The sequence below is a fragment of the Pan troglodytes genome, chromosome 4, assembly GCF_028858775.2.
Source record: "Pan troglodytes isolate AG18354 chromosome 4, NHGRI_mPanTro3-v2.0_pri, whole genome shotgun sequence".
Lineage (NCBI taxonomy): Eukaryota > Metazoa > Chordata > Mammalia > Primates > Hominidae > Pan > Pan troglodytes.
In genome coordinates this window covers 90,545,866-90,568,755 of record NC_072402.2, presented here as the reverse complement: position 1 = coordinate 90,568,755, position 22,890 = coordinate 90,545,866, and the positions used below count along the sequence as shown (strand labels likewise).

Sequence of the window (22,890 nt, the reverse complement as noted above, 5' to 3'; positions counted from 1 at the left end):
CTAAAATGGCTCCTAAGTTACATTCTTTTAAGAAACATCCACTTCATCTGTGTAAATCCAACAGGACCCCCAAAAAAGAGTATGCCCCAAAATTCAAAATGTACTTATATAAACACAGTGTTATGAAATTGTTCCTGGAAGTTTTGCAAGATCCACGTGTTCATTGTTGCTTAGGAGAGAAAAGATCTCTAATTTTTGCTACTTTACAGGTAAGGTGACAGCTAATAATAAGGTTCCCTATTTATAATAACAACTATCATTTTCTGAGGACCTGAGCAATTGTGGATATATCAATTCCCTCCTTTATTTCTCAGAACACTACAATAGGATAGGTACTGTGATTGGCTCAATTTTAAATAACATAAAAACAAAGTTTAGACACCTTAACTGACTTATCCAAGGCCACAGAGCTAGAAAATGCCCTCAGCTGGATTTGAACCAGGTAGTTGAACCTAGAACACGTACAGCCACTAAACATTACTGCCCTATCCATTGTCTACCAGAACTATGAACATGTAAGATACTGAGTTAGTTGTAATATTTTCATTTGTAAGGGAAATAGATGTGCTCAATTTGAATGGATTAACAGGACTAAAACTACAGAGAAAAATGTGAATGTGAAAAATGGGGAAGTCTCACCACTGCATAGTATGCCTGGAATACGATACGGGATATCAACCCAGGATAACACAGTACTTCCTCTGAGAAGCACTCTTTTCTTCTTGTGCTTAGCTATTAGGGTAAGTTAGAAAATGTGTCTGTTCTTACTGACCTAAGGCAATTAACCTCTTTTCTTTCTTTTCTACTGGCCTCATTACTGCAGCTTATTCATGATTTCCACAGACTGTCCTTTCTATGTTTCTCAACTTCTTTTCCTGGCCACTAATGCTGAGGCTCCACATGGTATTTCAAATTTAAGATAACCAAGTCAGATATTTGTTATTTCACACAGAACATTTTTATTGGCGTGGTTCTCCTGGAAGGCCACATGGTGGCCATTGGCCAGTCTAGAGAGGGCTGTCTTAGACCTTGGCACATTCATTTCTCATCAAATCTACTGCGGCCAGTAGAGCCTAGACACATGGTCATATTTTCTTGGTGGAAACACCTATGCATTGTGAACTGTTACCATTACAAGCTCTTCTACAATATTGTTCTTTATAGATCATATTCATTCTTTTGGAATAGTAATACAGCAGGTAATGTGTACATATACTTTGTGTTTTCTGTTATTCTTATACAAAATTAGGATAAGCCAACCATTTTCCAACAACCTGGAGAATTGAAAGTATGCTGGTTGGTTGTTGGAGATTATACACATATATGCCTTGATCATATTTCTAGTCATTGTGGAACCTGTTATTTACAGTATCTGGTACAATGTCTCTCTTTCCAGATTTGGGAACATGTTGGAACACAATAAATTATCATATTTTATAACCATACAACCTAACTTCTAGTTACCATCTTAGCACATCCTTGGATATGACAGCTAATCATATTAAATTTTCCAGGTCACCTCTAATCTTATAACATCCCTCCCTTCTTGTCACAGGATTAGATCAAATATTAATTGAAAAATATTACCACAATATCAACATGATTAGCTACACCAAACCTCTGTGGACATATGGGAAAGTTTATGTAAAGTCAGCATAGCAAATAGGCTGCTGAATATGTAAGTCTGTTTTTTCTGAAGTCCACTTCCAACATTCAATTCCAACAGTTAGTTTCTCTACCTTTTCTAATATTGTGAATATATTTCACTATTAACGTGAGTTCCCCTTAACTTCCTTTTAATCGCATTCAATACAATTAACACTGAATTTATATCTCTACATTTTATTTTATTGTATCCTGAGAGTGTGTCAACCTCTCTTGGAAAGATGTATATATTACAAATACTAAATTTCAGTAGAGACTTTGCTTACAGTAGAGTGCTTTTTCTGTCAGTAGTAATCAGAATTAGCTGGAAGCAAAGACTTGCACACTAACCTCTTTCAGAAACTAAAAGAACAAAGTACATGCTGGTTTCCAATACTGGTGGTGATGGAATTTACAAAATCATTTATTTTGTGTAAACAAGAGTTAACCTGTTCTAAAGGTAATATGATTATTCTGTACTATCTTAAAAATAGTCTTACAATATTCATGAGTATCATGTCAAGTGCCGGAAACAGTCACCATATATGAGGTAACAAAATGGTATAGTATAGAGTGTATGAGTTTTAAACACAGCCAGATCTGAATTTGAGTTATAGGTTCATTACTGTGTGCCCTTGGCCCAGTTACATATGCTCTCTCAGATTCGAGCTTTCCTTCTGGAAAATGAGGGCAAATAACATCCATGTTAACATTTCAACTTTCATATGTTTTTATATTTATCATTTATTCATATATAAAAAGTTTATAACTCAGCTATCTGAGTTGAGGAAGCATGTGAGCTAGATTAGATACTGCCTATCTCTAGTGTCTTTTATGGAACATATTACTTATTGAGGAGCAAGTTATAGAAGAACTTGAAGCAAGTTTTGTAAAGTTTTAAAAGATTATTTTATTTAAAATTTGAGACTTCCTACTCTAAGTGAGGTTATCCTATGAGATGTTTTCCCATCTTACAGAAGAAATAAACTACCCTCAATCAAATGAAAAATGGAATTCAATATAGATTAAGGAGGCAGATGCTAAGCAAAATAAACTGTTACTAATTCTCAGTTGAACCCAAGATTTTCTTCATCCTCTTATCAGTATATTGCAAATTCAGACAACTATGACAATGGTAAAACTCCTTTAAGCAATTGCATTTTTAATTTTTTAAATTAAATTTGTATTTTAAGTTCAGGGGTACATATGGTGGTTTGTTATATAAGTAAACTTGTGTATTGGGGATTTGTTGTTTTTTGAATGAGAACTACAATTCCCTCAATTTTTAAACATAGATATTTCATTAGACAGTAAACGCAACCTTCAATGGACGTACTCTGGTCAGACACTTCAGTGGTCAATACATCCAACAAAAAAGTTCATTGGGTCCGATGCCACCATCAATTCTGAAGTTGGCACAAGGATAGAGATGTTTTCAGCGACATGCAAGTTCGCTAGTACCAAGTGTGTGTCCATGTTTGGTTAATGTTGCCTCTTTCTGTTTATCAAGTTTGCTTAAAAAAAAAAAAAAAAGAAGCAAAGACCCAGGGACAGTCACTGTAGTCAACACATTCTTCTCTCAATTATCTTTAATTCTATTGAGAAATCATCTCCCCAGGGAAAAGAGATAGAAGTCTCAGAACAAGAGAAGTAGATAAAAGTCTTCAGGCTTTAGCTACAAACATACTGGTAGCCAAGTACACATCAGCCTTTGGGAACCTTGAAAATAGTTTACTCCTCTGGAAGAAGCAGTAACATCGACATCAGCCTGAAAAGCTCTCCAGAGAATTTCAGAGTGATAGCCAATTATTAGAAAGTGTTCTGACATCTTTATAAAATGTCCCATCTCAAGAGATCCATAGAAGAAAAGGGAAGTCAGCACTTCAGGAAATACGAGTGCTCACTCTGAGAAGCACACTTGAGATACCATTATAAGTCTTTATACAAAAGCAGCTAGATATTTACATTTTGCTTTAACAATAGAAATTAATTGTTAAAAATCAACCTGTTTCAGTATTATATGTGATATTTTAAATAATGTTTATTTCATTATTTGAAAACTTTTATATCATACAATATCAAGGTAAGTGATTGCTATTCTTCAGTATTTAGAGTGCAGACTAATAGATCACAGAATTATAGTGATATAATTATTTAATTACTTTTAATTACATAAAAATTTATCATAATATGGAGTAAAACCATCAGGCTATATTTACATGCGCTTAGTAAGGTAGAAAAGAAAAAGTTCAGGTAATTAAACTTTGGAAAAAAGTTGCTTACAATACCTTTCTAGATATTTTTAACAAGCTTACAAGAAAATGGGTAAAAAAAGAATTAATATGGAATGGTTTAATCTGAATTACCTGGATAATTGCCCTAAATGATATAGGAAATGTAAGCTTCACTTCAATTCATTATATCTTAATAATAAAAATGAAATAAAACATAAAAAAGATTTTTTTACAAACACATAATCTCTTATTGAAGAATTCTTTCAAAAACAAGCATTTTAGAAAGCACTTAATTTTCCTTTGCTTTCTTTTTTTATTCATGTCATAAAAGAAGTCCACTTCTGTTGAATAAGAACTATAAATTACATGAATGGTAGAATAAGTCTTCTAGTTTCATTTTTCTTAATACTTGCATCAGAAACTATAACATTTAAGTTTTAAGTTCCAAATGGATACTATTAAAATATTCAGGGATTTAGTCCTAAATCCTTAAACCAAAAGGGAGCTCAGGAATATTGCTAAAGTAGAAAGCTGCACAAAATCTCAACTCGCATTTGCAAATTTTCTTTCCATCTGATTTAACTTTGAAGTTTTCAGACTCAGATTTTACTATATGACATCAACAAATCACTTCAATCAAAATCAATTTACCTTGGCAATGCACAACCCTCCAAATAGATTATTAAAAAGGTAAAATGAGAAATTAACTATCTTTTCATGTTCCCTTTTATTTTCTCTGGATACAAGGCAGAATGAATGTATTTCAAAAGAAATTGCCCTGAGATATCATTATCTCCAACGCCGTTTTCACTCCAGGAAACTTGCTTATAAATTAAGCTTTTCCTGACACAGTCACTTGCTGCAGTGCAGAATGTCAGTTTAGTCAGTTAGAACTTTCAATGCAGAAATTCAGTGCCATGCAGTCACCCGGATAAAGCAGCACTTACCTTAATTGAAATTTTCTCTGTGAACGAGGTGAGAAATCCGTCAAATCAACCGTGAATGGGGTGGGGAGATCGAAGTTTTCAATCAACACCCTCCAAGTAGCTGCATCCTGTGCTCCTTTTCCCTGTTATGTTGAGCTCCTCACTGTCTAAGGAGAGAAAAACATCAGCTGAAATCCTCCGAGGTTCCCAGTGAGTAAATGAGGACTAAGCGATGTTTCTGAACGGGAGATTCTCCGTGAGCGTGCTGCGTTTGGAGGCTCCCTAACACTCTTGGCAGGTCCCTGGAGCCAGGCGCTAATCATTGACCTGATTAGCAAGAACGCTTCGGGTGCGCAGGCAACACACGCCGAGGGTTGGTGGGTCTCCCGGGAACTGGAAAAGGCACCAAGGCCACTTGGGAATCTTGTCTTTTCCAGCCTAATGGATGAACAACAACTATGATTATGATTTGCAAGGAGATTAGCTGCCGTGCTAGCCATCGCAGGACTTAAACAATGTGCTTTCTCCTGCTGTTTTCCAAGGTGCCTTCGTGTAAGATAATAGGTACAAACAATTAATAGACTGATAGAGCTGATTTGTAAGACAAGCTTAAAGCTGAAAAATGTTTAAAGCGATGTGATCAAAGAGATAGCTGCACTTGTCTCTGCCGCTCGCCTGCTACATACTTCGACCTTTGTCGAAGTAAAATGAATTTAAAGGTTTATTACAGCCCTCCAGAGTGCAACTCTCTGAATTTATAAAAAGGAAGTATTCATACTAAATAAGCATATTTGGCAGATTGCTACAGACACAAGCACTCAAACCACGGCATGAACACAGCCTTGCTTGTGTAGTTTTCCAAACGGCATTTTCAATTAGCATTACACTTGCAAAAAATGTTTGCATTGTACCATTAACCAGAGTAACGTAGGAGAATACAGCACTACACCTAACCGAATCATCTCTTTGATTATCTGTTGAAATACTGATTTACTAAAACAAAAACAAGCAAGCATATGAGAGGATCGAAAATATCTAACAACTTTTTAAACGTAGTTATGTGCCGTTACCAACCTGCTGGTCCCCTTCCGTCATCCGTTCTTTCTGCCACTGACCACCTTCTCAGCACTTCCTCATCAAGTTCCTAGTTCCCTGAAGAGATCTAACTCTCTGGAAAAGGTCACATAACTGAATGCCAAAGCCCCAAATGGTTAATTTTTGACAGCTCTCACTTTTGCAGGAGAAAATTATGCAAATAACATAAAAAGAACAGATGAAAAAAGTAATTTGCATGTCTTGAGGGTGAGAAAATTCTCATTGCCAGAGAGAAAGCTGACGACTGTCCTCTCACAATGATCCTGAGTGATATGTTCAGCACTTTTGTTTTTTTCCAGTGGGTCTCACTTGGGACATATGGCATTTCCTTGATGTGTGTGTGCGTGTGTGTGTGGGTGCGTGTGCTTGCGTGTGTGTGTGAGAAAGAGAGAGAGGAAGAGCGAGAAGCTATATTTACATTGTGATATTTATATATATCTTAGAAAACCCTCAAATTTCAGTAGGCGAATGCACTAAGTATAAATAATAGAGAATCCGTTTGCCTTATACATTCCCAAATATATTTTTAAAGTATCTCATTAAAATACAAGCTCTTGGTGAAACTTTTTGGACAAAGTAAAACTTCAGGGTAACTGAATTGCTGTTACTAAGGCAGGTACTCATCCTACTCTGAAAACGGAGACGGCCCTGCAGAAGCCCCAGGAGGCGGGGCTGTAGCCTCCCATGCAGAGGTCTCTTGCTCCCTCAGCTGGTGGAGGGTGACAGCCAAATGTGAAGAAACCCAGTCAACCACTTCAGGACAGGGAGAACAATTTTTGCTGCTGTAAAGCAGGAAACCCATCATCCAATTTAAGATTGGCATGAGAGTGTTATAGTAGAAAAGAGGCTGCTTAAATCGAAGTAAATGCACCTTGAGCATAAATTGTAAAAATAAGAAAATGTAACTGCTAATTTCTCCTGAGAGGGTTCCAACTAGTCTTTAACACAATACTTGTAAATAACAGTGGGATAGATTCCAGGGCTCTAATGTGTAGTTGGTCATGCAATTAAAGCACTCCGTTTCTCATATTGGTCTAAGTCCCATTCTGAGGATCTTAAATCGTGAACTATTTTTAAAACTTATTAAAACATTAAGACAGGGCTTATTTTCCTGAACCCTGCCAGCCAACCCGCAATCATCATCACCAACTAAAACAGGTGCACACGAAACTTTGTGCCATAGTAGATGGGTTCTATCTGGAAACTCCAACTCCATGAGACTGCCCTGATGACATTTCCAAATAACCAGCCTTTCTGTTCTCATAAAATCCAGAGGTCTTTCAAAACCCTGAATGGTTTCTATAGAGAGTATGATGACTCTTCAGTAGTTTTTTTAACCTATGTTGGAACACTAATTGATTTTATGTGAAAGTACACATAGGAAGAACAAAGTAAAATAAGACCATTTTGTTGGAGGAGTGAGGGGAGACCGTAGTCACATGCAAATAACAGGTACTGTCTATTACATGCTTGCTATGTAGTAAGTGACTGGCATGCACTTCAGCTATAGCTATCCATGAACCCCTTAGTCCAATTCTGTTAAGCAGACATTATAATATTTTATTTTTTAATTAATTAAGTTAGGGCTCTGAGAAGTTAAGCAAATTTACCAATGTTGCATAGTCAGTGCAGAAGAAACCCACCACTAAAAGTCAGGTTACTGTGACTATAAAATTAACAAATATTTGGAAGTTCCCAAATGTTAAAACTGATCAAAACCCCTACTTCCAACAGAATGGGAACATTTTCTAGATTTTATGATTAACAAAAATCATTTTCACATCTTTAAAAACCATTTTATAACTGATAAACTATTGTAACAGTTCTGCTATTAAAAGTTATGTATGATTTAGCAGAAAAAAAAATTCACAAAAAAAACTTTAGGCTAAAAAATAGATTCCATCCAGAGCTTCCAAATATATAATTCCATTAGCACAAATTACTCAATTTCAAATTTTTAAAAATCCCTTCTGCAATTCATTTGCTCTCCCACTCAAATATAATAATTATTGCTTTTTTAAAACAAGAAAATAGCTCCACTCTAAGTAAACGAATATCTCAAGAACAGTCATAAAAATATATTAGGCCAAAATTATGATGATTTTTACTATCCTAGTTCTCCTAGTGGCATAATGTAATAGCAAAGCTCAAATGTACTAGGGAGCTAAAGTTTATCTCTGATTTGTTCATGCTTTATCTACAGGTTTCTTAAAAGTCACATGAATCCTATCATTTCATATGGCTCTTTGAAATTCTCAGACACATCCATAACTTTACAGAGAAGCATTGTGACCACACTCTTTCAAGATGTTTAATAAAATAAATGATGAAAACGCAAACTAATGCAACATTTAAACTTTGCCAAGAACTTATTCTCTCATTTGATTCTTATGGGAATCTTGTGAAATAGGTTACCATAAGTATTTTTCTCATATGTTAGTGATGAGGAATAAAAAGAACAAGAGATTGTCCTTTGGTGTTTGATAGTGGAAAACCTAATGTCTTCCTTTTTACGTAAGTCCTATTGCTCCCCACTATGTCGAACAAATATGTTTATCTGAGTCATCTTGTTGTCAAAAAGGATCTTAAGTGGCTATATAAACAGAAGCCAGTCTTTCTTCATTTACTTAGGTTTGTTCCAAACAGTGTAAATTGTGATTGTGATTTATTGAAGAAAAAATTACTCTGAGCTGACAGGGAACTTGTGATTTATGTATACTGGAATAGCAAACCTTAGATTTCCTACAGACTTTTCCTGATCTTGGCTATTATTATTTAAATTGGGGATATATGAAGATATTTCCGAAATATTAGTCTTATGATTCTTACACAAATAGAATCTTGCTTCTGTATACCAATGTAGATTCAGCTATTACCTCCCTACCACTGTTTGTGATGGTTTATCAGAATAGACCTTGAAAAATTACCATTAATTATTTTAAATGGATCTATAAATACATATACATAAACAAGCCACCTAACTAATAACAAATTGATCTTGCAGCAGCAGCATCAAGCTAATACTATCACACAGAGGTTTGCTGAATGCTAACAGATTCTCACGTATTATACATATTTCTGCTTATGTCTAAATCATGGAGGCTGAATGACTAAACTCACCAGCCTTCAAGAGAAATTTTTATTTTTGATTCCGGTTTCACGCACATATACTCATGAGTTTAAGATAAGATGAAATTTTAGAAAAAAAAGAAAGCTAAACTGGATATCAGAAAACTTAGACTATAGTCAAAATTCTAGCAGTGAGTAGTTTTCTAACCCGAAGCCATTTAAAAAGCTTCTATTTAATAATTTCATTGGAAAATTTGAGGAAATTAAACTATATTATCTCTAGGATTTCAGTCAGTTATGAAAATGCATCTATTTACCTAATAATTTGTGATGTTCTTTCTACCTAATTCAGAAATAATCAAGCAATTAAGAAGGAATTATTGTCTGCAAATACATGTTTTCTCCCTTCTCACACCCTTCCGTGCCCCAAACAACTTATTTTATACTATAAATAACATTATAGCAAGGATGTGTTGATTTCATAGTTCGAGTAATTAAAAAATCAGCCAGAAATTATTGATGTGAAATTGTAAATGGAGTAGATTAAAAAATTGCTAAGGTCAGGAATATTCTTTAAATGTTTTAAAATAATTATAACACGTTTCTTTAAAAGGTCATGGTTATTTTATTGCAACTAGAATGGATGTTAGCCATCCTCTCTATTGTCCTGATCAGTAAAATTAAAGTAAAGGTAATTTAATTAAAATGATTGAGAATTATCTTAAAATTGGAGAGCATACTTAAAGAATGGACACATAATATTAATATATTTTGTGTTTTTAAAAGCACATTTCCAATTTAGTAGGCAATTATTTTAAAATAACAAAAAAGCACAGTGCATAATTAAAAGAAAAGAAATGGCTTTTGTAGACATAATTGCTTTGCATTTCAGACCTTTCTTGTTAGCTCTGATTTATTCTATTTTGTATCTTTGAGGTATGACTATGAAGTTCAAGTAAAATTAGATAAATAATATGTAAAACTTTAAGAATATTAAACTCACTTTCTATTAAATTCACTAAAAGATACTAAAAATTAGTAATGACTAGAGTTATACATATAAAACCCAAACAAAACACATTTTTAGCAATGATTTTAAAATGCCATTAAACAAATGGACATATAAAATAATATTAATGAATAATATTGCTCAATAGAAAAAAATGTTTATTTCCTTACTGAGTAGATAGCTTTACCCTTTTGGAGAGTCAGAAAGGCAGTGGTAGGGTAGAGTGAAATGTGGAAAGATCTGCAAGCACTAATGGGACAACTAGTATCAAATGAATTTCCTGTTCACTAAAAAATTTTAGATGATGAAAATTCTGACTTAGATTTTCTTATTAATTCATAACTATTTAACTATATATTTAATTATTTAACAAGTTATTTCTACCACTAAATACCTATTAGAATAGTTAAAATCAAAAAGAAAAAAAACTCTCATTACGTCAAGTGTCAACAATGATGTGAAAAACCTATAACCCTAAAACACTGTTCATGGGAATATAAAAGGATGCAATCACTCTAAAATACATTGTGGTAGTTTTTAAAAAAGTTAAACGTATGCCTATCGTGTGATGCAGCTATCTCGCTCTGAAGTATTCACTCCAAAGAAAAAAAAGCATATTTCCATTCAAACAACTAGACACAAATGACTGATTAGTCACAATGGCTCCAAACTGGGGGAAAAAAAGTCCGTCAACAGGTGAGTGAATAAACTGTGGTACATTCATAGAATGGAATACTTCTTGGTAATTAAAAGTAGCCAACTACTAGTACACTTAACAACTGGACCACAAAATGATTATGCTGATATAAAACAAGCCAGAAACAAATACATTACTAATATATAATTACATTTCTGTAGAATTAAAAAATATGGAAATTTATCTGTAATGACAGAAAACAGGTAACTGGTTGGAGGTGAATGAAGTTGGAATGAGAAATTGCAGAGGTCACAAGAAAACTCTTGGGACAATGGAAATATTCAGTGTCTTGATTATGATGGTGGCTTCACAGGTGTATATATGTGTCAAAACCCATCTAATTTGCAAGTTAAATATGTGCAGTTTATTGTATATAAATTATACCTCAATAAAGTTGCACAAAACCCTCACATCTTCCTCATTTCTTCTTTAATAAAACAGAATCACAATTAAATGATTAATAGCAGATTATGTCCATAATAACAATCTATATGCCTTTAATTCTGATTTCTATTTTCTAAAGAAACCGCATCGAAGATGGAATAAAATCACCTACTTTATATTTCTAACAGTTTCTTAAATTGTATACAGCATTTCCCATTCAATCATATTTTAAGACAACTTTAAACTTAATGTCCTAGTATCTATCCAGATAATAGTTCAGTAAAATTTTATATAGGGAAATAAGGTGCCATTTCAAATCAAACAATGATGGCTGTGAAATGCTTAATTACCTTTTGACATACATATATCATTGTCCATTTGTTCTTAGCTTCTCCATAATGTGTATGGAAATATTACTCTAGCCTATCTTCAGCATCTATGACACCGCAGGTGACAATAAATTACGAAAAATTATGGGGCTTTCTCAACCTCTAAATGCATTTGACAGGCATGAAGATGAAAATACCTTCTATAACATCATAAAGATCATATTGTTACAGAGTGGCTCTAAACGGATCTTCCTCTTATTATTTACTTATTTACGAAATCAAACTTTTTCTTTGGATTTCATAGTGACTCTATTAACCTCTGAATACCATGTTTCATTCTCCTCTCAGTTATACTGACTGTAATACCCAGTTTCCTCTCATGTCAACTTGCTCTTTTTCACTCTCAGCAAAAGTCAATAATTTGCTGCCACATCATAAGGAATAGGTGACTGCTATCTGCCTTGCTGACTTTATTTCCCTTATTAAAATAACTTAAACTCTCTGCAGTAATACAGAGTTTTAACATATATCAGACTGTTGGTGAGCAGTCTGAAATAACACCTTTACTACCTTCTGTACATCAAATATATAGATTTCAGTTTTTGTAGTAATGGTAAAATAATGGTAAAAATATCACAGATTTGGGTAGTTCACTGCCTAGGATTGCAATGACACACCAACAAAGAGCAATTATGAATCCTTGGGCTCGTTGCTTCACATTTGCTTGAGTTTTCTCAGATGAAAAAAGGTGATAAAATAGTATGAAATGAATTAGTGCAGATGGAGTAGTAAGATTAAATGAGTTAGTAGATACACACTAAGATGATAACTCACAAATGAGCTACCAGCTATAATTATACCAGCTATAATTTTTAGTTAAAATGGACAACATATAAACTATGTATACCCCCAAATAAAACTTTGTTTAAATTGTAATGATTATGTCCAATTGGATGCAGGCTTAATGTATATCACCATTGTCTACATCATGAATCCGTAAGGATGTTTCTACTAAAAAGGTAAAAAATGATACCATATGTTTTTAGAAGGAATGTTAAAAATATAATAACAAAGTGCTGATGGACATATACAGTGCTATATCTCAGGAGAGCAACGTTGACATTTGTAATACAATGGCAAGTGTTTGTACATGCGTATGTGTGTGTGCATGTACATACATTGCATAAATTGGGTGATTCTACAGATGTTATTGAGAAAATATTGTGCATTGCATCATTATTTATAATAGTCAGATACTGAAAACACTAATGCAATTTATTGATTAGACATAAATATGAAAGTCCCATAAACGAATGCATCTATCATGTTTTAGAAATATATTTTTGACATATAAATTTTCACATTATTTTTATAAAATGTAGATTACATCCCAACATAAGCCTGTTTATATATACATTTTTAAAGGAAGATTATTCATCATGAGAAACTAAATTTTTTTTTCTTGATTGGCATTGTTATTTTGGTGGTTGAGTGATCATTTCTTCCTTGTTTATAAGAAGTGTAAGCTTGAGAAAATGAATAGAAGGGATAATTTTTCTTTAATTTATCTCTTCTAATTCCAATGCTTTTCTGCTTTGTATATATGTTTATATATACAAAGGAAGAGGAGGATAAAATTTAGATAGCTACATAAAATTGAGGTTTAAATATTGTGAATTAAAAGATACCTGACCTCATTCAGAGTGCCTACTGATTCTTTCACAGATGAATTTCAAATGTCATTGGTGGTTGCATGAACAGAAATAGTGCAGTACCAATGCCTTAGGGTTGACCAGTGACACGAGCTATATACTCATTCCCACTTCATCCTTTCTATCAAAATGGGTACAAACCAAGAAAACTGATTCCAATCCCAGAGAGAAACAGGTCATCTACTGTGTAGAGTTATGGCTCTGAGAAGATACCTTCGTCAAATACACACACACACACACACACACACACACAGACACACACACATATATATATTTTACTACTGGGCAAAGTGCCTCCCATGCTTTTGAATGATCTGTTTTTTACTGTTCGATGTATTTAGAGGGTCTTTGTATTAAAGGGATTGAATCTGGCATTCACGCTGGGCTTTGTAGTAGAAATAGACAAAAGGATTATTTTATTTGTTTAGCTTTTAATCTGCTTATTCAAAATTTTATTACGAAATTTCAAATACGAAAACTAGAGGAAACAGTATTAATAGACACATATGTTCTTGTCACCCAACTTCATCATTTAGCTATTCTTGGCCAATGTGGTTCGTCTGTATTCTCTCACTTTGTCCACTGACCTTCCCTTGGATAATTTTGAAGCAGGTCCTAGACATTATATTATTCTATCTGTAAATGTGTCAGTGTTGTATAAATGATAAAGATAAAAACTGATTTCTTTCTTCTTTTTTGAAACATATCCACAATATCTTTATCACATGGTGTTTTATTTTGCTTTGACTCTAAGTGACTTAATGGCACTCACCTTGAGAATTTAGTCTTGTAGAATCTGCTAGATTTATGAACTTGGGCTGCTTTCATGCTCCTGCTAGTAATATAAAATGTTGATATTATTTTATTGCAGAATTCACAAGGAGGTTAGCTGGCCAATAACATCTTAAATTGATTCCAGCAGCTGCTACCCCCATCCCCCATGTACTATTGATAGTGGTCAAAAACAACATCTAAAGATATATTATTTATTATAAAGCTTTAATAATTGATATGTCACTCATTTGATCAAAAGAAACTTCAATAGTCCCCAGTTGCTTATTGGATAAAAATGTAAATTTGTTGTATATAATTCAAAATTCTCCTTGATCTGCCTGTAAAGTGATTTCCTACAATTTCAAAGATGAAAGCTGGTCTTTTTACTTTAATTGTTATCAGAATATAATTTTTCAGTGTCTCAGTTTTTATTCCCGAAGCTTGCCTGACTTCTTCCTAAACTCCAATATGTGTTTAAGTACAAGGACCTATACTATTTGATGGCTCTTACAATGCTTAATGTAAGTACTGGATATAAAATAGTCACTTAGTAAATATTAGCTGAGCAAATAGTATAATGCCCTATTGAACAAAGTATTGGCTTTCTATAAATGACAGGTGTTTATCTGCTTCATCATTTTACTATTCTGTTTAAAAGCAGCACAGAAAAAACTCTTTGGGGAATTAGATTTCCAGATGCTTCTGCTCTGCTTAGGAATATGAAAAGCTATCACAATTTACCACACCAGAACTATTGTCATTTAGTAAAGTTCTCTCCAAGGAGCTACAAACCAAGGACCATTTATCTTTATCTCATGGAATTATTTTTCTTCTCTAAAGACCACGAATTAGGTTCTTGATTTCTGGCAGAAGACACTAGTCAGTTTGAGGTGCCTTTTTATGTTGCCATATTTTATAATGACAAGCCAACTTTTCAATTTAATTAATGCTTTTCAATCTCACTGAATTTGTACTCTTTTTCACTTAAAGAATGAGTTATTTTTTCTTTTCTAAAATTGTCATTTTATTTTTTTATACATTCTAAACTCTTATGGACATGAAAATATCAAAATCATATATTATTAATAAACATTTCTTGACAAAATTAATATTTCATAATTTATATCTTCATTTGTAATTAAAGCATACAATTTATTATATTAATGACACGACAAACATACTTTCAGTTGGTTGTAGGATGATGGATTGTGGTAAAACTAAGTTGCTATACTCTACTTTTACTAGCTTTAATTAAGAAAAAAATTAGATAATTAAGAAACTCACTCTAAAGCAAGATGAGTTAGTAATAATTTAAATGCATAAAAATTCCAATAAGAACAAGAGTAACCCTTTTGTAACTAATCTGAAGTAGTTCTAATTATTCAAGAATTATTACAGTGCAAACTTTTGTTTCATTTCCAATACTTATATTTAATATGTTTTTTTCTGATGAATTTGAATTGCTTTTAAAGGAGCAACTTGAGAGAAAAATTCAAGCTGTTCTGAATTGAAGGTTTACATATGATTATTAAATGGACGTCTTAGCTAAGGGTCTCTGTAAAGACTGCCCTCAGAATCTTTTAGTTCAGTGTATTTTAGAAGAGTTAGGGAAATAGGCTGCTTCAAAGCAACACATGTGTTAAAGTTCTGATGTTTTGGGGATTAATCCTTAATGCTAAGCAGGTCTGCAGTTTGGTAGCAAGCATGAATGACTCATGGATGCAAATGAGTCCTGAAGCTGACTGAAGTCAAGGTGTTTGTTAAGTTGCTCTATAATGAGAGCTGGCATAATCTCTTGCGCATATAGAAGACATCAAGAAAAAACAGGTTGATCACAGTCTAAGAAAAAGATATGTTTGATTTAGTCTAAAAGGGTCAGCCTTATTAGGAATTTTTGCTGGTTTGGTTCACAGATAATGCAAGCCTAAGAAGGGGCTGCACCATTAAGTCAGTGACCTAATCGATGATGGGAACATTCAGTAAAAAGATTTTATGGTTAAGTTTTACATTAGACATCCCCACTGTTGCTGTTATGCAAGTGAAATTTACAAAATGCATACAGGGCTTGAGGCATTCTTATGACAGGAGATCTGTTCTAATCTAGAGTAGGATTGGCCCACCTAAGCCTCCATGCAGTTGCTCCTCAGCGTTCTCAGAATATTGGGGAACAGATTAAGTCAGAAGAAGGCAGCATCATTAGTGTAGGAGAGGACTGTGAAAAGCTGCTGTACCTATGAAAGCTGGGCCGCGAGACAGTATCCTGGTGATAAACAACACGGTGCCCAACGAATAGAGCATGGTCAGGGTTGAGTATTATCAGGGCAATTGAGCCACAAAGAAGGTTAATCCCATAAGAAAGACATTCTAGAAGAAACCAGGCATTATCAGAAAATGTATCACTGTCACTGAGCAATAGAGGCAGATTTCCAGAAGACAGGCAGGTAGGAAATAATTGGGAACACAGGGATCCTGCCAACAGCTACTTAGCAGAGACTCAATTCTTGCACACAAGTGAGTAATTGAAAGTTTTCTAGGTAGAGTAACCTTAATTATCTCAGGGCAACTTTCCGTAAATTAAGTGTTAGGAAGTGCCTTATCTGGAACAGAAAACCAGCAATTCTTCCAGATCCTGCTCTTTGAAGTCAAACCCTACAGGTACTCTGATTCCATAATGTGTTCTTTTTATACTGTTATGAACTTTTCAAAGAGATTTTGCACACATTATTTCCTTTGGGAATGGAAGTAGTACTTAAGGTGAGCAAAATCATATTATGTCCATTTTACTGACAAATTGAGGCTAACATAAATTATGATATGAACAAACACAAATTCTGACCTCAGGCAGAAAAGAAGCAGGTGCATCCTGCATGAGGTCACTTGGATAATAATTTTAAAAACGATAAACTGATCCCCCATTGTTCTGTTCTTTTGTTGTAGATGTTGACAAACTTCAGTTTTAAAGGGCAAGGTGAAAATGTTTTAGAATTTGAGGCAAAAAAGGCAGAATTGAGGATACTATGTAGGTACTTATGTAGTTTTTAAAAATGTAGCCATTGAAATATGTAACATCTTTCTTTGTGAGTCATATAAAAACAGGCAGATAGTCATATTTGACCTATGGGCCACAATTTATCAACTCTGAACTATAGCAGTACTGACTTGAGTCAGTTGTAGGCAATATCAATTTAATTTAACAGTGATTAGTTGAATAGTACATCTCTTTTCCTCAATTAAGTTGCATTTTGTGTATAAAAAACTTACATGAGTTTTGATTTACACATAAAAATTATTATAACAAACTTTAAGTATTTTATTCATAAAATATCATATTATATATTTTAAAAAGTATGAAATATTTTCCCAAAAGTGTATCTCTAAACTTTATATACATTAATGTGTTTATTTCAGTTAAAAACCTGTCAAATGCAAACCCTTTCAAAAAGAACTTTCTCATGACTCACAGTAAAATTGATTTATATTTAAGTATTTTTTTCTCCATAGCTAAAATTTGTGGGTTGAAATAATGCCATAATATATCTCATAGCTTTTCCAAAAATCGACCAAGGCCACTCAGATAGCTGAAATCTTTACCATAACGATTCGCTTGCACCCTCTGTCTGTGACATTCCCAGACAATGATGACTTTGTGACAATTTTAGTGATTATATTTTCTTAGAATGATGTAGAAAGGATGCTAACGTTATAAATATACAATAGCATAGCTCATTAACATGTGTTTTCCTCAGAAAGAATTGGACCTAAATATGTAAGCTTTGGAAAAATGTTTTGTATTCAGATATAAAGGGAGATAAGTCGTTTTGTGCTTCCCAGTTTTCCAGGCTTTCATAGTCTCCCTGGATAAATGATGAATTGAAGACAATGTCAGCAATTATTGCTAATACAACTGAAATGACATTAAAAATCACAAAAAAATGGTTAGAACTTTGCCACAAGCTTTGAATATTTTTTATTTTGAAAATTTTAAGAGAATCCTACTGTTTTTCACAGAAACGTTTATTGATGAAACATTTTTGTAGATAAATGGATAACCTTTTCTTTCTCCTCTTATTTTTACTCTTCTAAATTACCTAGAGAAAAGAAAGTGTCTATTTGGCATGCTTTGGTTATGATATGTGAATTGCAGTGATCTTGGGAAGGCTTGAATTTAGGGTCCATGTGAAAAACAACAGATTCACCTTAAGAATCAGGCCAACCATAAAAGTTGGGCCTTTTTCTCTGGGCAATCCCAGTTAAGGCACCTATACACTCACTTGATTAAAGATTTAAGAAAACTTTCTGCAAAATTCCCAAAGGGAAAGTGAATCATTTATAATGTTAACATTAAATGCACAGTGGTTGGCCTCTAACAATAACAACAACAACAACAGCAGCAACAACAACAAAAACTAAACATCTGGGGATCAGGAGTATAACATGAAACAGAATATGGAATAACAACATCAGACATAGAATATTCATGACCTTCAGTTTGGAAAAAAGAAGCTAGACGCCCCCTTTAGCTACTTTCCCACAGTCTTCCCTTTTCTTTTTTTTAACATTTATGTAGAAGTTCAAGAGTTTTCACAACTGAGTAGAGCAGCATGAAATACAAGTGTAAAGATATACTCTGCAAGGGCGGACCTCTCTATTCTCGGTATTCTGTCTGCGTTTGTGGGAGGCCGAATCCTAAGATGATCCCAATGACCCTCCCCCTTGGATGACAGCAAAGGAATTTTTGCAGATGTAATTAAGGTTATGGTTGATCATAAATAGGGAGATTATCCTGGTAGTCCTAATTTAATTTAATGCACCCTATAAAAACAGTGTTTTCTCTAGTTGGGGGCAGATGAGCAAACCAAAGATTTGAAACAAGAGGGGATGCCACTGGCTTAAATACGGATGGTAGGGGGAAAGAACCAGAAAATAACCTGGTACTATCTGAGAGAGACTCCAAGCTGACAGCAAGCAGGAAAATGTGGACCTCTGAGATCTTATAACACTAGAAACTTAATTCTGCGGATAACCTGAATAAGCTTGGAAGCTGATTCTTCACTAGAGCTCTGACTTCAATATTTTGATAGCCCAATCAAACAGAAATGTGAGCTAACAAATGGGTGTCCCATTATGCCACAGAGTTTGTAGTAACGTGTTACACAGCTTAAGGAAATGAACACCGTGTCCACTGTAAGACATTTGAGTTTCTCCAGCATGCAGAACACATTTTCCTTCTTGTTGTATCACAAATGTTTAGCATAGTATCCAGCACATAATATACAAATGTATATTGGTTAATTATGTGAATGCAGGGGATGCCACAAAGGGCCTTAATCTCTGTGCTTTCACAGCTTAGAACTGGCCTCTTTCTTCACTTTTTGTTATATGTTGCCTCAATATAATGGAATATGTTGTCTCAATATAAACAAGAGGGGATGCCACTTAAACAAAGAGTAAGATAGAGTACTCCCAGTTTTTAAGATAATATTCATAGATGATGTTTCAGCAATACCACGTGTATTCTTATTCCATTTTAATTTTTGGCGTGGGAAAAATTGTACAAGTTAACATGTCTGGATTCATCAGGACTAGGGAAATTATGATAATATAGAAAGACTTCCTAATTGCATGACACTGGATCACGGAGGAACTAGACAGACACAGAATGGAGTTGTCCAGAAGTCTGGGTGCTCTTCAATTTGTATTAATCCCCATCTGGTAAGTGTTCTACCATAATGAAGGAGACAAAATATATATAACTAAGGAAGTGGAAGGGGGTCACTAGATACTCAGAGATCCCAAGGGTATTGAATCAGATAAATCAGTTTTCACAGATAAATAAAGTCCCACATAAGTTGTCTTTTAAGATAGAAACATGTCAATAATTACTCAATTTTGAACACTTGGCAAATAATTTGGCCAATAATTTGTTTGATTTTTTCAGGGCTTTCCCCAGTATTTCTTAAGGTTGATTAATTCACAAATTACTTATAGTGGGAACTTTGAAGAGCAGCTTCACTTGAAACCTTAGCTAGTATAATTTAGATCCCTTGAGAAAATTATTTTGCATGAGAAACAGGGCATCTCAGTGCAACAGACCTTCTCTACAATTATTTATAATATATTCTCTTTCATATGTTCAAAACACTGGGAAACTTCAAAGATATTAAAACAAAACCTGTGGAAAGTGTGTGATTCTCTAGTCCTCCAGTTGCCTGCATTCACTTCCCAACCTTAACACTTCAGTGGCCATAATGGCCCCAGGAGGCTGTGTCTGAAACAAGAATCCCTTCGTCATTTAGAAACAGAGTAATTCCAATGTGGCGACATGGCACACTTGGAAATGTTTTTGTATGTAATGTGAATGCTTTCGGATTGTCTTAGATCAGGATGGAGTTCACGTTCATCACAATTCCACACCTGTCACTTTTTCCATAGGCAGTGCAGATTTAGACAGTGCTGGGATTTGCTCAAGTTTCAGCTTTGCTATTTAATAACTGCAAACTTGGGATAAGTGATTTCACTTCTCCAAATGTAAGTTTTAAAATTTGTAAAATGAGGATATATCAGTAACTACATTTAGAATATTTATGAAGACAAAATGAGCTAATTTCAGTAAGGCATTCAAGATCGTACTATTAACACTTAGTTATTAATAATGGTACTGATTATTTACTAATATTATTAATAATATAGCTTTACTAATTAGCAATATTATTATAAAACATAGATGCAAATACAGAATATTTGAAAAAGACATTGGCCAAATATAACACCGTAGCAGCATATGGTATGTTCATATGCCACCTACCACAAATTTCAGACCATGGTGTATGTATAAGTGTTACTTTTCCCCTGCTATTTAATAAGACTATGAAGCTTTGCATAATTTTTTTGTAACTATGTTAACATTTAGTAGTGGATAAAATATGTTTCTAATGAAAAACTGCAGATTACCTCTCTGTATATAAATGTTTTCCTTTTCAGTTCTGACAAAAATATGTAAATAGATGAAGAACTCATGTTTTATAAAAGAATACTATAAATCATTTACTTTTCTGACATCTGATAGTCAAGAAAGGAATTCAGCTTGATACCAAGTAGTATGTATTTTTCTCATGAGACTGAGGAATTCTGTTCTGCTCTCATTAATGAAAACACAAGCATGATTCTAATTAGCCTGAATGTGCCCTGGAAAAGCATAAATCCCTTAATCAGATATGAGAGAGGAAGGCTGGTCACCACCTCTAAATGCCAAATTTATTATGTTCTAAAAAAAATTTATTCTTTCTTCTAATTAAAATTATAGCCTCCATAATGAACATAACATAATTAAAGATAAAATAAATTAATCAAAGAAGCACTTTTTGTTTCACTACATTAAAAACCTATTCTAATAGTTATATTAATAAACCTGCTCTTACATCTCCTCGGAAGGTGTTGTTAATAATTACAGGTACTATAATCGTTCAAGTGAGTAGATATCCTCCCTTCAAGTGACTATATCTCCAACCAAAGCCACTAAAATACTTTGAAGAATTTCACACTGTGAAATTCTTAGTAGCAATTATCCCAACATCCACTCCCAGTAAATTTATAAATCCTTTTTCTTTTTTTTTAAGTATACTCCACTGTCAGAGTGAGGAAATTTCTCCTTTTTAGTAATGGTACTTAAGCTTGCTCCGAAAATCATTTATATTATGATGCCTTTCATTTTCATTCTTTTGGAGTAGAGATGGATACTTATACCCATTCTACTATTTAATCATCTTAATATCACTTCTAAAATCAAGTACACATGCAATTTACTTTATTTTTTCTGCCTTTTACAAAAAAAATGACTAGATTAAGACTAACATAGGATTTGGGGCCTTGTTACTCCAGTCTGGGCGACAGAGGAAGACTCCGTCTCAAAAAAAAAAAAAAAAAAAGATTTTGAGCCTTGTTGGCATAATGCTGAAAAGGCACAAAAGTAAATTCAAATCATGGAAATTAGATGAATGCTTCAGGTAGATTGCCAATCATTTGGTTATTTGGTAAAAGATTATGTATTGTAATGATGTTTATGACATCAGGAAAGTAACTTCCCCTTAACCTGTAAACTTTCGAGTACTTTTCTCCAAATGATTCTAGGCCATCATTTTTTGATTCTTTGGGAACTTTGATTTACCTCAAATTTCACGCCCACATCTCAAATGCGTGTCCTTGTAGGGTTTACCATGTTCCATCTGCAGTTTCTCCTGCACTCTGGATACTCTGTATTTAATGTCCTTTGAGTCAATAATCCCAGAGACTTGAAGCCAGAGTAGGTGACCTTTTCTAATTGATACACACACACACGGTAGACACTTACACATTACTTTATGTAATAAAGTACTTGTTACTTTTTTTTATCTTTCCAGGTGACACTGTGAAGATTATTAAATCAGTGAAAAATGACATCTATTAATAAATAGTGAGAGTAGGACTATGCTGCTATAAAGAAATACTGATTTAGGAAAATTGATTTGAGATAATTATTTGGCAATTTAAAAATGTAAAAATACATAGTTCAACAGCATATAGGTGTTTTGTATGAAAAGCTCAATTTGTTAGTAAGTGTATGCAAACAACCCTACATCTGCCCACTCCCCAACATATTCACCAAAAAAAGAAAAATTGAAAGGAGACAAATTACTACTTTTTATTCCGCACATTTTAAGGACAAAAGGAAAATTACTGACAAGCTGGGAAAGGAAGCTTATTTATGACTACTTTCCAGTACCACACAATACATAATATCATTATTTTTCTGGTATCCTTAGCATTACATAAGAACTGGGTAGATTGCTCTGTTCATATTCTTACCACTGCCATTCACAACAAAATGTCTTCATGCCAAACGAGTCTTTGTTTTGTTTGCAATTTATTGTCAAAAAAAGAGATGTCATAATTTTTTTTTTTTTTTTTGACAGAGTCTCTCTCTGTTGCCCAGGCTGGAGTGCAGTGGCATGATCTTGACTCACAGCAACCTCCACCTCCTG

The 22,890-nt window shown here is 33.7% G+C and overlaps 1 protein-coding gene across 5 annotated transcripts in view; it reads right to left on the bottom strand.

Moving 5' to 3' along the window:
- Positions 1 to 22,890, bottom strand: part of CDH12 (cadherin 12) — a 1,102,231-nt gene that overhangs the window by 458,582 nt on the left and 620,759 nt on the right. For 2 of the 5 annotated variants that reach the window (XM_024356657.3, XM_024356660.3), the window contains one exon: positions 4,826 to 4,971. The gene's annotated coding sequence lies outside the window, so the exon portion shown is untranslated. Of the gene's footprint in view, positions 1 to 4,825; positions 5,164 to 5,878; positions 5,968 to 22,890 lie in introns of those variants that run through there. The other 3 variants (XM_024356659.3, XM_063811377.1, XM_054685120.2) reach the window with 3 other exon arrangements.